This window comes from Convolutriloba macropyga, chromosome 9, assembly GCF_964194025.1.
Source record: "Convolutriloba macropyga chromosome 9, txConMacr16.3, whole genome shotgun sequence".
Taxonomy (NCBI): domain Eukaryota; kingdom Metazoa; phylum Xenacoelomorpha; order Acoela; family Convolutidae; genus Convolutriloba; species Convolutriloba macropyga.
Genome location: NC_134476.1, coordinates 15,616,512 through 15,632,255, shown reverse-complemented (window position 1 = coordinate 15,632,255; position 15,744 = coordinate 15,616,512).

Below are 15,744 nucleotides of genomic sequence, written 5' to 3'. Positions count from 1 at the left end.
CCGATGTAGCGCTTGTTTTGTTGCAAAAGTTTGTTGCCAAAGGTTTGAAGAAGATTTATATCAGACTTAGTCGCCTACAACTAGACTTTCAAACATTATAGAGTTCATGTGTCTGGCTATTTCTAACAGTTATCAATTACAACATTTGGACAAAAAACTGCTTATTTAAATGTTTCAATTGAAGAAGATGTATTCGTTACACAGCCCGATGGTTTTAAACTTTTATGAAACTGGAAAACCTTTGGTTTGTAGAATGAAAATGAGCTTGGATGGTTTGTCCATGTAGCGCTTATGTTGCTATGTCGCGCTTCATTTAAAAACTGCTTATTTAAATGTTCCAAGTGAAGAAGATGTAGACTTTACACAGCCCGAAGGATTTAAACTTTTATGAAAATGGAAAACCTTTTGTTTGTAGATTGGAAAAGAGCTTTGATGGTTTGTCCATGTAGCGCTTCTGTTGCTATGTAGCGCTTCATTTAAAAACTGCTCATTTAAACGTTCCAATTGAGGAAGATGTGGACGTTACACAGCCCGAAGGTTTTGAACTTTTATGAAAATGGAAAACCTTTTGTTTGTAGATTGGAAAAGAGCTTTGATGGTTTGTTCATGTAGCGCTTCTGTTGCAGTGTAGTGCTTTTTTTAATAACTGCTTATTTAATTGTTCCAGTTGAAGAAGATGTAGTCGTTACACAGCCCGAAGTTTTTGAACTTTTTGATGAAAATGGAAAATCTTTTTTTTTGTAGATTGAAAAAGAGCTTGGATGATTTGAAAAAATTTAGTAGAAGCTGGTTTTTGACCTTGAAGGCTTTCTGGCTTACACTAGGTTTTGTTAACTCATTTCATGACAATTGTTTGTTATAAAACAGCAGGACAAAAAATAAAGCGTTTTCTTTCTTCAGGGTTAGATGATTTAATGGTTTGTGGCCTTTCTGAAAAAATTGTGATTGGTTTCCTTTGGAAATTTCAATGAAAATAAATGAGTATTCAGGTTTGAAATGGCTCTTAGGAATAAAAATTGAGACATTCTTTGGGAAAAAATCACCAAGAGACACACAATTAGAAAACTTCAGAAACTTCCAAATTGAATGACTGGAAGCCAACTGGTGCACCAATAGAGAAAAATTCCAAACTTTAAAAAAACGACTCTCCTCAGTAGGGGAGTCAAGAAAGGAAAAAATAACTTCAGAAGTTTGATAGGTTGTCTGAACTTTCTATCTTTCTTTTTTGAGCAGACCCGATCATTGTTTTGCCGCTGATGCTCTTATTGGCATGGCTAGAGGGACTCGCAGAAAGACGCAGCAGTTTGTAAAATAAATTAATATTGTTCAAATATGCGTCGAAATCAGCTTCTATAAATAGTGTAAATTATCCTCCAAAGCTTGATCTGGATTCATTTGTACACTGAGAAAAAATAATCAAGACTAAACCTTGGATGATAATAATCGTGATTTGATTAATTTTGAAAATGAGAAAAGCAAAGAAAGAAAAACTGAGAAACCAGAGTCCAGTCTCTTTACCAATGATTGAATTTGTATTAATTGTCAAAAGGGGGGTATACTGTAAGATTTCATTGTGCAAAACAATTGGAACACAAAAACAAAAAATTTAATTCAAAAATAACATATATTCAGCACAAATATGTTGCCACAAAATGTTTCACTAGAAAAAGGTTAGTCCCTTGTATTGAAAAATGAAAAAAAAGATAACTCGAAAGAAAGTCAAAGTTAAGTTTTGGAAGTACAAAAAAGGGGAACAATTTAATTTTTTCTTAAAAGAGAATTGTGTTGAACATCAGGATTTTATCATTGACCCTGGAGCAGCAAACAACATGATTAAATATGGAGGAACTTATGCTGTTTCGGAGAAAAATTTTTCTGGTGTAATTCACAATGCCAACAAAACGCAAACTTCAAAATAATGAAAATGTTTAAGTTGAGTTTTTTTCCAAGGGTAGTAAGAGGAACTGAAAAAGGGTTTTGATGTTTCTTTCGGCGACCAGCCTATTTTTTTTGTATTTGATTCTCGTTTTTTTCTGAAGGTGAAAATGGATTGTTCGAAAGAAAATTTTTTCTTGCTCTAACGAAAATTGCTTCAGCGTTGGAAGTTCACAAAAGTGGCATGCCAAAATGGGACAAAAACATCTTTTGTTATTTGAAACGCTAGCCAGAGTTTGTTGAGGGTATGAAAATTGGTGATTCAAAAATTGAGTAATGCGAAGTTTGTGAATTGAGTCAGTCGAAAAAACAGCCTTTTCCCAAGGTTTGCATGACAAAAGCGTAAGAAATCTTGGACATTGTGAATACAGATCTAAGAGTAAACATTTCACCAGAACCTTTTGATGGCCTTCGTTATGTAATTGTATTTGCAGATATTTTCAGTCGTTTCTGAAAAGTTTACTTCAGGAAAACAAGAGACGAAGATTTAAATAAGATTAAATAATTTTGTTCTGATATTAGAATACAGGGCACTTTAGTTTCTGATAGTTTCTGACGGAAAATACATTTCAAATGAGTTTAGGCGCTATTGAAGGAACCAAAGAATTCATTTTGAAAATTCTGCTCCATATATTCCACAGTAAAATGGAAAAATTGAGAGAATTGGGAGAACTTCTCTTGCTATGGCTTGATGTTTCTTGTATAAATTTTGTCTGGACAAAATATATTGGACATACGCTTTGAACATGGTTTTTTACGTCTAAAGGGCTTTTGCATTTAGATCTTGAGAAAACACCTTCTAAATTGATGTACAAAGAAAAATCTAGTTAACTTTTTCTTAAATTCTTGGTTTATGCATATTGAAAAACCATTTCGCAAAAAAATCGATCAAACCTCAAAAAGAAGAGTTTTTCTGGGATTTCTGATGAAGTCTGGGCTATTTGATTGGGTTTGCAGACGAAAAAGGAAAACTCAATTTCAAAAATCGAAAAACGTAAATTTTAATGAAAATGAGTTTTATTTCAAACACATGAAAACACCTAATTTAGTCGAAACATTGCTAACAATTCAATTCATTTGAACTCTTAGCAATGTTTTTGACTAAGCGTTTTTGAGTTAAATTGCTATCGATGCTCTGCTTCCAAAAATGTTGATGAGGCTTTGCAAAATCCAAATTGGTCCAAGCAATGAAGAATGAATACGACTCTTTGTTGGAAAAAAATGTCTGTTCTTTAGTGAAGTGATAATTGATGAAAAACAAGTAGGAAGTAAATGGCAGTTTGCTTTGAAATTTGGTCATGATAAAAAATATGCCGATGTAGCGCTTGTTTTGTTGCAAAAGGTTGTTGCCAAAGGTTTGAAGAAGATTTATATGAGACTTAGTCGCCTACAACTAGACTTTCACACATTATAGTGTTCATGTGTCTGGCTATTTCTAACAGTTATCAATTACAACATTTGGACAAAAAACTGCTTATTTAAATGTTTCAATTGAAGAAGATGTATTCGTTACACAGCCCGATGGTTTTAAACTTTTATGAAACTGGAAAACCTTTGGTTTGTAGAATGAAAATGAGCTTGGATGGTTTGTCCATGTAGCGCTTCTGTTGCTATGTCGCACTTCATTTAAAAACTGCTTATTTAAATGTTCCAAGTGAAGAAGATGTAGACTTTACACAGCCCGAAGATTTTGAACTTTTATGAAAATGGAAAACCTTTTGTTTGTTGATTGGAAAAGAGCTTGTATGGTTTGTCCATGTAGCGCTTCTGTTGCTATGTAGCGCTTCATTTAAAAACTGCTCATTTAAACGTTCCAATTGAGAAAGATGTGGACGTTACACAGCCCGAAGGTTTTGAACTTTTATGAAAATGGAAAACCTTTTGTTTGTAGATTGGAAAAGAGCTTTGATGGTTTGTTCATGTAGCGCTTCTGTTGCAATGTAGTGCTTTTTTTAATAACTGCTTATTTAATTGTTCCAGTTGAAGAAGATGTAGTCGTTACACAGCCCGAAGTTTTCGAACTTTTTGATGAAAATGGAAAATCTTTTTTTTGTAGATTGAAAAAGAGCTTGGATGATTTGAAAAAATTTAGTAGAAGCTGGTTTTTGACCTTGAAGGCTTTCTGGCTTACACTAGGTCTTGTTAACTCATTTCATGACAATTGTTTGTTATAAAACAGCAGGACAAAAAATAAAGCGTTTTCTTTCTTCAGGGTTAGATGATTTAATGGTTTGTGGCCTTTCTGAAAGAATTGTGATTGGTTTCCTTTGGAAATTTCAATGAAAATAATTGAGTATTCAGGTTTGAAATGGCTCTTAGGAATAAAAATTGAGACAATCTTTGGGAAAAAATCACCAAGAGACACACAATTAGAAAACTTCAGAAACTTCCAAATTGAATGACTGGAAGCCAACTGGTGCACCAATAGAGAAAAATTCCAAACTTTAAAAAAACGACTCTCCTCAGTAGGGGAGTCAAGAAAGGAAAAAATAACTTCAGAAGTTTGATAGGTTGTCTGAACTTTCTATCTAGCTTTTTTGAGCAGACCCGATCATTGTTTTGCCGCTGATGCTCTTATTGGCATGGCTAGAGAGACTCGCAGAAAGACGCAGCAGTTTGAAAAATAAATTAATATTGTTCAAATATGCGTCGAAATCAGCTTCTATAAATAGTGTAAATTATTCTCCAAAGCTTGATCTCGATCTGTGAAATTAGCTCGAAATTAGCGCACGTGCGTTTTCTATTCTAACTTTTTAGGTCATGCTAAAACCTATTATTTCGAGCTAGGTGTCACCAAGCCGATACGTACAAATTTGTGATTGTTTTTTTAATCCAAGCAATTTGGTCAGAATATCTGCAGGCATAATTTCTGTTGTGGAATAAGACATTTCAATTCTGGTTTTCAAGCAGCTCTTGCGCAGCTTGCAGTCTTACATCAAAATCTTTGTGTTTTCTACGATTCATAGAGTGCTTATTTAGGGCACTACAAGCTTGATTATCCGCAAAAAATTTTTAGATGTTATTTACAGAAAAGTCCTCTAGAAGTCTTTTCGAACTCCCCTTGGGTGGATGGCTTCTTTACTTGCTTCAACAACAGAGTTGAACTCTGCTTCAGCAGTTGATGTTGCTACCGTCTTTTGGGCTCTATAAACCCAACTAACTTATTGCTCAAGACAACTGACCTAACTTAGAATCAAAACCTGCAGTATTCCCCCTGTTATCTATATTCCCTGACCAATCATCGTCAGAAAATTTTTACAAATCCAAGTCCTATTCATGGCTCCACTTCAGTTTTTGGGAACACGCTCGGCCACTTTCCAATAAATTTCTTTGGGGTTTTCAACAGAAGAATTTAGAACATACGCAGCAAAACAAATATCGCGTCTGCTTAACAAAGCTAGATAGTTAAACATCTATCTACATCGGAAGTTAGTTTTTCTCGTTCTAAGTTGCTCCTCACTCCTCTATTGAGGACAGTATCATTTGAAAGTTTGTAATTTTCCTTTAGTGGTACACCAATTGGCTTACAGTTGTTCTTTTTAAAAGTTTCTAAAATATTTTTTAAAGTATTTCCCTTGGCTATTTTTTTCCGGGAGGAAATTCCTCTCAATTTTTTTTCCTAAGAACCTCGTGAAACCTGAATAATCACTATTTTGAAATTTCATCAAAATTTTAGTAAAAAATCATTCAGAAAAATTCCTAGAAAGGCTACGCACTAATAAATCATCTAACTTGAAAAAAAAGAAAACAATTTAGTATTTTGTCCTGCTTTTTTATAAAGAAACTTTCGTCATGAGTTGAGTTATCAAAAACCAGCGTAATCAAGGAAGCCTTTAAGGTCGAAAACCAGCTTCTTCCAGATTGTTTCAATCTATACAAACTCTTTTTTATTTTACAGCTCCAAGCCTTCAGGTTGTTTAATTAATACATCTTCATCAATTGGAGACTTTAAATGAGCAGTTTTGTGTCCATTTGTTGCAATAGATATTTGTTAGAAACAACCAGACACATGAAAATTTTAATGGTTGAAAGTGTAGTTGTAGTTGAGTAAGTCTCATAAAAATCTTTTCCGATTATTTGCCTAAAACTTTCTGCAAAAAAACAAGCTCTACAGAGACAAATTTCAAAATAAGGACCAAATTTTGAACCAAAATTCCATGTACTTCCTATTTGTTTTTCATCAATCTTCCCTAAGGACCAGCCGTTTTTTGTCAACCAAAGAGTCGTATTCATTCTTCATTGGTTTGAAACAATGTGGATTTTGCAAAGCCTCATCAACATTTTACGGAAGCAGAGCATAGATAGCAAGTTGACTCAAAAACGGAACTTCATTTGAATTATTATCAATGTCTTCAACTAATTTTGGTGTTTTCGTATGTTTGAAGTAAATTTCATGTTCATTATATCTTACGTTCGTCGACTTTCAATTTTTGAGTTCTCTTTTACAAAAACAGTTAGTTGGATGGGTTCTTTACTGGCTTCAACAACAAAGTTGAACTCTGCTTCCGCAGTTGATGTTGCTACCGTCTTTTGGGCTCTATAAACCCAATTTATGGCTCAAAACAATTGACTTAACTTAGAATAAAAACCTGCAGTATTCCCCCTGTTATTTATATTGCCTGACCAATAAATGCAAGTCTTATTCATGGCTCCAGTTCAGTATCTAGGATTACGCTCGGCTGATTTCAATGAATTTCTTCAGGCTTTTCAATGGAAAGTTTTAGAGCAAACGCAGCAAAACAAATATCGGGTCTGCAGGACAAAGCTAGATAGTTAAACAATCTGTCTACGTCGGAAGTTAGTTTTTCTCGGTCTAAGTTGCTCCTCACTCCTCTCCTCTGGGCAATATTATTTGAAAACTTGTAATTTTCCTGTAGTGGTGCACCAATTGGCTTACAGTTATTCTTTTTAAAAGTTTCTAAATTAATTTTAAATCATTTCTCTTGGCTAATTTTTTTTCCTGGAAGTTCCCCTCAATTTTTATTCTTATGAACCACGTGAAACCTGAATAATCACAATTTTGAAATTTCATCAAAACTTCAGTAAAAAATTATTCAGAAAAAGTTCTAGAAAGGCTACAAGATAATAAATCATCCAACCAGAAAAAAAGAAAATCATTTAGTTTTTTATCCTTCTTTTTTGTAAAGAAACATTCGTCAAAAAAAAATTTAGTGTAATCAAGAGACCCTTCAAAGTCGAAAGCCAGCTTCTTCGAGACCGTTTTAAAGCATAAAAAGTCTTTTTTTACAGTTAAAAGCCTTCAGGTTGTTTAATTAATACATCTTTTTCAATTGGAGCCTTTAAATGAGCAGTTTTGTGTTCATTTGTTGTAACTGATAAATGTTAGAAACAGCCAGACACATGAACATTTGAATGGTTGAAAGTGTGGTTTTAGGCGAGTAAGTCTCATAGAAATATTTTCCAAAAATTTGCTTAAAATTTTTTGCGACAAAACAAGCTCTACAGAGACAAATTTCAAAATAAGGAACAAATTTCGAACCAGAATGCCATGTACTTCCCATTTGTTTTTCATCTTTTTTCACTATGGACCAGACTTTTTTTTCAACCAAAGATTTGTATTCATTCTTCATTGCTTTGAAGCAATGTGGATTTTACAAAGCCTGATCAACATTTTTTGGAAGCAGAGCATCGATGGCAAGTTTACTCAAAAACGGAACTTCATTTGAATTGTTATCAATGTCTTCAATAATATTGGTGTTTTTGTATGTTTGAAGTAAAATTCATATTCAGTATATCTTACGCTCGTCGGCTTTCAATTTTTTAGTTCTCTTCTAGAACTCCACTTATGTGGTTGGCTTTTTACTTGCTTCAACAACAGAGTTGAACTCTGCTTCAGCAATTGATGTTGCTACCGACTTTTGGGCACTATAAATACAATTTATTGCTCGAGAGAACTGACCTAACCTAGTACAAAAACCTGCAGTATTCCCCCTGTTATCTATATTCCCTGACCAATCAGCGTCAGAAAAATTTAACAAATCCAAGTCTTATTCAAGAGTCCACTTCAGCATCTAGGAACACGCTCGGCCGCTTTTCCAAAAATTTCTTTGGTGTTTTTAACAGAAGAATTCAGAGCATACGCAGCAAAACAAATATCAGGTCTACTTGATAAAGCGAGATAGTTAAACAATCTATCCACATCGGAAGTTAGTTTTTCTCGTTCTAAGTTGCTCCTCAATCCTCTCCTGAGGACAGTAGTTTTTGAAGGATTGCAATTATCCTGTAGTGGTGCACCAATTGGCTTACAGTTGTTCATTTTAAAAGTTTCTAAAATTTTTTTAAAGTATTTCCCTCGGCTAATTTTTTTCCGGGAAGAAATTCCTCTCAATTTTTATTTCTAAAAACCATGTGAAACCTGAATAATCACTATTTTGAAACTTCATCAAAACTTTAGTAAAAATTCATTCAGAAAAATTCTAGAAAGGCTATGAACTAATAAATCATCTGACCAGAAATAATGAAAACCATTTAGTATTTTGTCCTGCTTTTTTATAAAGAAATATTCGTCAAGAAATGAGTTATCAAAAACTAGTGTAATCAAGAAAGCCTTCAAGGTCGAAAACCAGCTTCTTCGAGATTATTTTAAACCGTACAAACTCTTCTTCACTTTACAGTTCAAAGCCCCCAGGTTGTTTAATTAATACATCTTCTTCGATTGGAGCCTTTAAATAAGCAGTTTTTTGTCCATTTGTTGTAATTGATAACTGTAAGAAATAGCCAGACATATGAACATTTTAATGGTTGAAAGTGAAGTCGAGTAATTCTCATAGAAATCTTTTCCGAAAACTTGCCTACAATTTTTTGCAGCAAAACAAGCTCTACAGAGACATATTTAAAAATATGGACCAATTCTCAAAGCAAAATGCCATGGATTTCTTAGTTGGTTTTCATCATTTATCACTAAGGACCAGACATTTTTTTCCACCAAAAAGTCGTATTCATTCAACATTGCTTTGAAAAAATGTGAATTTTGCAAAGCCTTATCAACATTTTTTGGAAGCAGAGCATCGATAGCATGTTGACTCAAAAACGGAACTTTATTTGAATTGTTATTTATGTCTTCAACAAACTTTGGTGTTTTCGTATGTTTAAAGTAAATTTCATGTTCATTATATCTTACGTTCGTCCACTTTCAATTTTTGAGTTCTCTTTTAGAACAACAGTTAGGTGGATGGGTTCTTTATTGGCTTCATCAACAAAGTTGAATTATGCTTCCGCAGTTGATGTTGCTACCGTCTTTTGGGCTCTATAAACCCAATTTATGGCTCAAGACAATTAACCTAACTTATAATAAAAAAAATCTGCAGTCTTCCCCCTGTTATCTATATTCCCTTACCAATAAATGCAAGTCTTATTCTTGGCTCCACTTCAGTATCTAGGATTACGCTCAGCTGATTTCCAATGAATTTCTTAGGGGTTCTCAACGGAAGATGTTAGAGCATACGCAGCAAAACAAATATCGGGTCTGCTTGACAAAGCTAGATAGTTAAACAATCTATCTACATTGGCAGTTAGTTTTTCTCGGTATAAGTTGCTCCTCACTCCTCTCCTGAGGACAGTATCAATTGAAAATTTTTGATTTCTCTGCAGTGGTGCATCAATTGACTTACAGTTGTTCTTTTTAAAAGTTTCTAAATTATTTTTTAAAGTATTTCCATCTGCTAATTTTTTTTCCGGGAAATTCTTCTCAATTTTTATTCTTAAGAAGCACGTGAAACCTTAATAATCACTATTTTGAAATTTCATCAAAACTTCAATAAGAAATCATTCAGAAAATGTTCTAGAAAGGCTACAAGCCAATAAATTATCCAACCAGAAAAAAAAAACGTTTAGTTTTTTATCCTAATTTTATATAAAGAAACATTCGTCAAAAAAAGAGTTATCAAAAACTAGTGTAATCAAGAAACTCTTCAATGTCGAAAGTCAGTTTCCTCGAGACTGTTTCAAACCATACAAACTCTTTTTCACTTTACAGTTCAAAGCCTTCAGATTGTTAAATTAATACATCTTTTTCAATTGGAGCGTTTCATTGAGCAGTTTTGTGTCCATTTGTTGTAATTGATAACTGTTAGAAACAGCCAGACACATGAACATTTTAATGTTCGAAAGTGTAGTTGTAGGCGAGTAAGTTTCATAGAAATCTTTTCCGAAAATTTGCCTAAAAGTTTCTGCAACAAAAAAATCTCTATAGAGACAAATATTTCAAAATAGGAATCAAATTTCGAACCAAAATTCCATGTACTTCCCATTTGTTTTTCATCAATTTTCACTAAAGACCAGACATTTTTTTTCAACCAAAGAGTGCTATTAATTCTTCATTGGTTTGAAACAATGTGAATTTTGCAAAGCCTCATCAACATTTTACGGAAGCAGAGCATAGATAGCAAGTTGACTCAAAAACGGAACTTCATTTGAATTGTTATCAATGTCTTTAACTAAATTTGGTTTTTTCGTATGTTTGAAAAACTTTCATGTTCATTATATCTTACGCTCGTCGACTTTCAGTTTTTCAGTTCTCTTTTAGAACTCCACTTAGGTGGATGGCTTCCTTACTTGCTTCAACAACAGAGTTGAACTCTGCTTCAGCAGTTGATGTTGCTACCGACATTTGGGCACTATAAACCCAATTTATTGCTCAAGACAACTGACCTAACCTAGAATAAAAACCTGCAGTATTCCCCCTGTTATTTATATTCCCTGATCAATCAGCGTCAGAAAAATTTATCAAATCCAAGCCTCATTCAAGACTCCACTTGAGCATCTAGGAACACGCTCGGCCTCTTTTCCATAAATTTCTTTGGTGTTTTCAACAGAAGAATTCAGAGCATACGCAGCAAAACAAATATCAGGTCTGCTCGACAAAGCTAGATAGTTAATCAGTCTATCCACATCGGAAGTTAGTTTTTCTCGTTCTAAGTTGCTCTTCAATCCTCTGCTGAGGACAGTAGTTTTTTGAAGGATTGCAATTGTCCTGTATTGGTGCACCAATTGGCTTACAATTGTTCATTTTAAAAGTTTCTAAAATTTTTTCCCTTGGCTAATTTTTTTTCCGGGGAAAAATTCCTCTCAATTTATATTCCTAAGAACCATGTGAAATCTGAATAATCACTATTTTGAAACTTCATCAAAATTTTAGTAAAAAATCATTCAGAAAAATTTTTAGAAAGGCTATGAACAAATAAATCATCTAACCAGAAACAATGAAAACCATTTAGTATTTTGTCCTGCTTTTTTATAAAGAAAAATTCGTCAAGAAATGAGTTATCAAAAACTAGAGTAATCAAGAAAGAGCTTCACGCTCGAAAACCAGCTTCTTCGAGATTGTTTTAAACCGTACAAACTCTTCTTCATTTTACAGTTCAAAGCCTTCAGGTTGTTTAATTAATACATCTTCTTCGATTGGAGCCTTTGAATCAGCAGTTTTTTGTCCATTTGTTGTAATTGATAAATGTAAGAAATAGCCAGACACATGAACATTTTAATGGTTGAAAGTGAAGTCAACTAATTCTCATAGAAATCTTTTCTTAAAACTTGCCTACAACTTTTTGCAGCAAAACAAGCTCTACAGAGACATTTTCCAAAATATGGACCAATTTCCAAAGCAAAATGCAATGGACCTCTTAGTTGGTTTTCATCATTTATCACTAAGGACCAGACATTTTTTTCTACCAAAAAGTCGTATTCATTCTTCATTGCTTTGAAACAGTGTGAATTTTGCAAAGCCTTATCAACATTTTTTGGAAGCAGAGCATCGATAGCATGTTGACTCAAAAACGGAACTTTATTTGAATTGTTATCAATGTCTTCAGCTACTTTTGGTGTTTTCGTATGTTTGAAGTAAAATTCATGTTGATTATATCTAACGTTTATCGGCTTTCAATTTTTGAGTTCTTTTTTTTGTCTTCAACCAAATCAAAAAGCACTGTCTATTACCAGAATTCCCAAAAACAACATCCTTTTTGATGTTTGATGCAAAAGGGTTTTCAATATGCATAAATGACTCAAAACCAAAAAGTTTGACGAGGGGCTGGTTAGATTTTTCGCTGTACATAATTTGGGAATGTGTTTTCTCGTGAGCTAAATGCAAAAGCACTTTTTTGACGTAAAAAGCCCTGTTGAAAGAATTTGTCCAATATTTTTTGTCCGAACAAGCGTTATAAAAGACACACCAAGCAATAGCAACAGAAGTTCTCCAATTTCTTCAATTTAAGGCAATACAACCTGATTATCCACAAGTTTTTTCAGAGGTAATTCACCGAAAATTCATAAATCTTCTAAAGTTCCACTTAAGTGGATAGCATCCTTACTCGCTTGAACAACAGAGTTGAACCTTGCTTTCGCAGATGATGTTGCTAAAGATCTTTGGCCCCTATAACCCCAACCTATCGCTCCAGACGACTAACTTAACTTTAAAAAACTTTAATTAGTCCTTTTGTTTTCTGTATACCCAACCTAATCAGCATTAGATAAATTTAACAAATCCAGAACTTATGTCTTACGGAAAATTAATGTTTTATTAATTGTTCCTCATAAGTATCTAAGGACACGCTTGGCCGCTTTCCAAAAAATTTCTTAGGGATTTTCATCCAGCGAGCTTAGAGCATTAGCAGCAAAAACAAACATAGGGCCTGCTCGACAAAGCTAGATGGATAAGACAACCTATCAAATTTCGTAAGTTAGTTTTTGTCATTCTAAGTTCCTTCCCCCTCCTGCTCCTGAGGACAAGCGTTTTTTGAAAATATGCAATTTTCCTCTTATGGCGTGCCAGTTGCCTGCCGTTCGTTCATTTTAAAATTTCTAAAATTCTTTTCCTGTATTTCTTTCGATATTTTTTTCCGGAGAATTTCTCTCAGTTTTTATTTCTAAGAGCCATGTTAAATCTGAGTAATCACTAATCTGAAACTCCATCAAAATTTCAGTATAAAATCATTAAGAAAAATTTCCAGAAAGGCCACAAACTAAAAAATCATCTAACCGCAAAAAAAAGAAAATTATTTATTTTTTCGTACTGCTTTTTTGTAAACAAACATTTGTCATGAAATGAGTTAACAAAACCTAGTGTAATTAAGAAAGATTTCTTGGTCAAAAACCAGTTTCTTCCAGATGGTTTTAAACCACGCAAATTCTTTTTCAAGATAAAGATAAAGGGTTTTCTTTTTTCATGTAAATTCATGTAAAGTTCAAAAGCTTCAGGTTGTTTAATTAATACATCTTTTTCAATTGGAGCATTTAAATAAGCAGTTTTCATGTCCATTTGTTTTAATTGACAATGGTTAGAAAAAGCAAGGTACATAAACTTTCAATGTTTGAAATTCTAGTTGAAGAACAAGTAAGTCTCATAAAAAGCTTTTCCAAAAATTTGGTTAAAACCTTTTCCAACAAAACGAGCTTTATAGCGACAGATTTGACAATCCAAATTTTCAAAGCAAAATTTCATCTCTTTCCTGCTGGCTTATAAACACTTTTCATTAAGGACCAGACAATGCTTTCAACCAAAGAGTCGTGTTGGTTCTTCATTGGATTTTTCAAAGCCTCATTAACCTTTTGGAAGCAAAGGATCGATAGCTAGTTGACTTACAGACAAAACTTTCTTTGAATCGTTATCGAGGTCTTCAAATAATTTTGGTGTTTCCATATGTTTGAAAATATATTCACTTTCACTAAATCTTACGTTTCGCGACTTTTGAATTTGGAATTCTCCTTTTTCGTCGCCACATCGAACCAAACAGCACTGAATAATTACAGAATTTCCAAAAAATTACTCTTTTTGAAGTTCGATCTAACTTTTTGCGAAATAGTTTCTCTGTATGCATTAATCACTCCAAAACCAAAAAAGTTGACAAAGAGTAAATTAGTATTTGCATTGTATATCATTTCAAAAAGTGTTTTCTCTAGAGCTGATTGCGAAAGCAAATTCTTGACGTAAAAAACCATACTCAAGGCATTTAACCAGTGTTTTTTGTCCAAGCAAGCGTTACTCGTGAAACAGTGAGCCATAGCAACAGTCTTTCCGCAATTTTTTTCAATTTTTGCGTTTTCCGTGGGAGTATATGGAGCAGATTTTTCAAAAGGAATTCTTTGGTTCCTACAAAAGCGTTTACACTCATTTGAAATACAATATAGGCCTCCATCAAAAACTAATGTATCTGATTTTCAATCGTCAGCAGGAAACAGTTTAAAATTATCCAAGACCTAGTCTTATGTTCTCAAAATGTAAATTTTTTAGAGAAAACTGAAACTATCAGCAAATTCAATGGCTTAAAAGTGGCCATCAGCAGCTTCAGGAGAAAATTTTACTAAGACAACTGTATGCACATTGTCCAAAACTTTGATTCGCCTTTCCCATGCAATCTTTTGAAACAGGCTGCTTTTTCGGCTTATTAAACTCACAAACATCACCACACTCAATTTTTGAATCACCTACTTTCATACCCTCGACAATTTCTGGCATGCGTTTCAAATCAAAAAAATTGTTATGTCCCATTTTTACATGCCAGTTTTGTAAACTGTCAACAATGAGGCAATTTCCATTAGAAAAAAAAGAGAGATTTTTACACACAAACAACCCATTTTCAACGTCATAAATAAATGAGACTTTTTTGAAAACAAGTATAAGTTACCGAAAGAAACTTCAGCACTCGCTTCTCTAAATGTTAAAAGAGAAATTAAGTTTTCGGAGTTTTCAGATACGAACAAAGAGTCTTTACAAACAATTTTTTTGAGTTTTTTTTTGCTAATCTGGGAAAAAAATGGTTTTTGTTGGCATTGTGAACTACGCCAGAAAGAGTTTCATCCAGGAAAGAAATGAGACTTTATTGAAAACAAGTATAAAATGCCGAAAGAAACTTCAACACCCGCTTCTCTAAGTTTTGAAACAGAAATTAGGATTTTGAGTTATCAGGTACGAATAAGCAATTTTTAAGACAATTTGTTTTTGAGTTTTTTATTGCTAGTTATAGCAAAAGAGTTGGTTTTTGTCGACATTGTGAATTACGCCAGAACACTTTTCATGCAGGTTAGCGAAACTTTTTTATCTTTAATCATGTAGTTGGTTGCTCCAGAATCAATGATGAAAATTTAATGTTCAACACAACTCTCAAAAATGAAAAATCTAAATCTTTCTTCTCCTTGTTCTTCATAAAACAAAATTTTGACTGTTTTTGGAATTGTTTTTTGAGCAGTTTTTGTTGCATGGATTTTTTGTTTTTGAAACAGCTTTTGGCAAAACGTCCAATCTTTGGCACTTAAAACCTGTTATTTTTCTATTACATTTTTCATTGTTCACTTCCAATTGTTGTGCATGATAAAGTTTTAAAATATGTTCCGTCTTGTAATAAAAAAAACAAGTTCGATCAATGGCAAAGAAAACGGACTCTGATCTATTTGTGTTTCATTCGATGCGTTTCTCACTTTCAAGTAATCAAATCACGTTTAATTTCGTCCAAGAAATTGTCTTGACCATTGCTCAACAGATTCCAAAAATTTTCAAATGCTCGAAGAAGTTCCGTTCGAAAGCATTGTGACAAACAATTTTTCACTAAATGCCTCACCACGTTGGGAAAGATTGTACTGCATGTCCTGGTTTTAGCTCTACAGTCTACAACATTCTCGTTAACGTACAATCTCAATTTTGTAAATCAGAAATCAGGTTTTGTAAACGCGGTCTCAAAATATCTAAATCACTTACACAACACGTTCCAAGCTTCAGGTCATTTTCCCGCTTATGGTCGCAAAAACAAAACTGACTTATTGTCGAGGCACTGGGCATATCATACCGAATGGCCATCT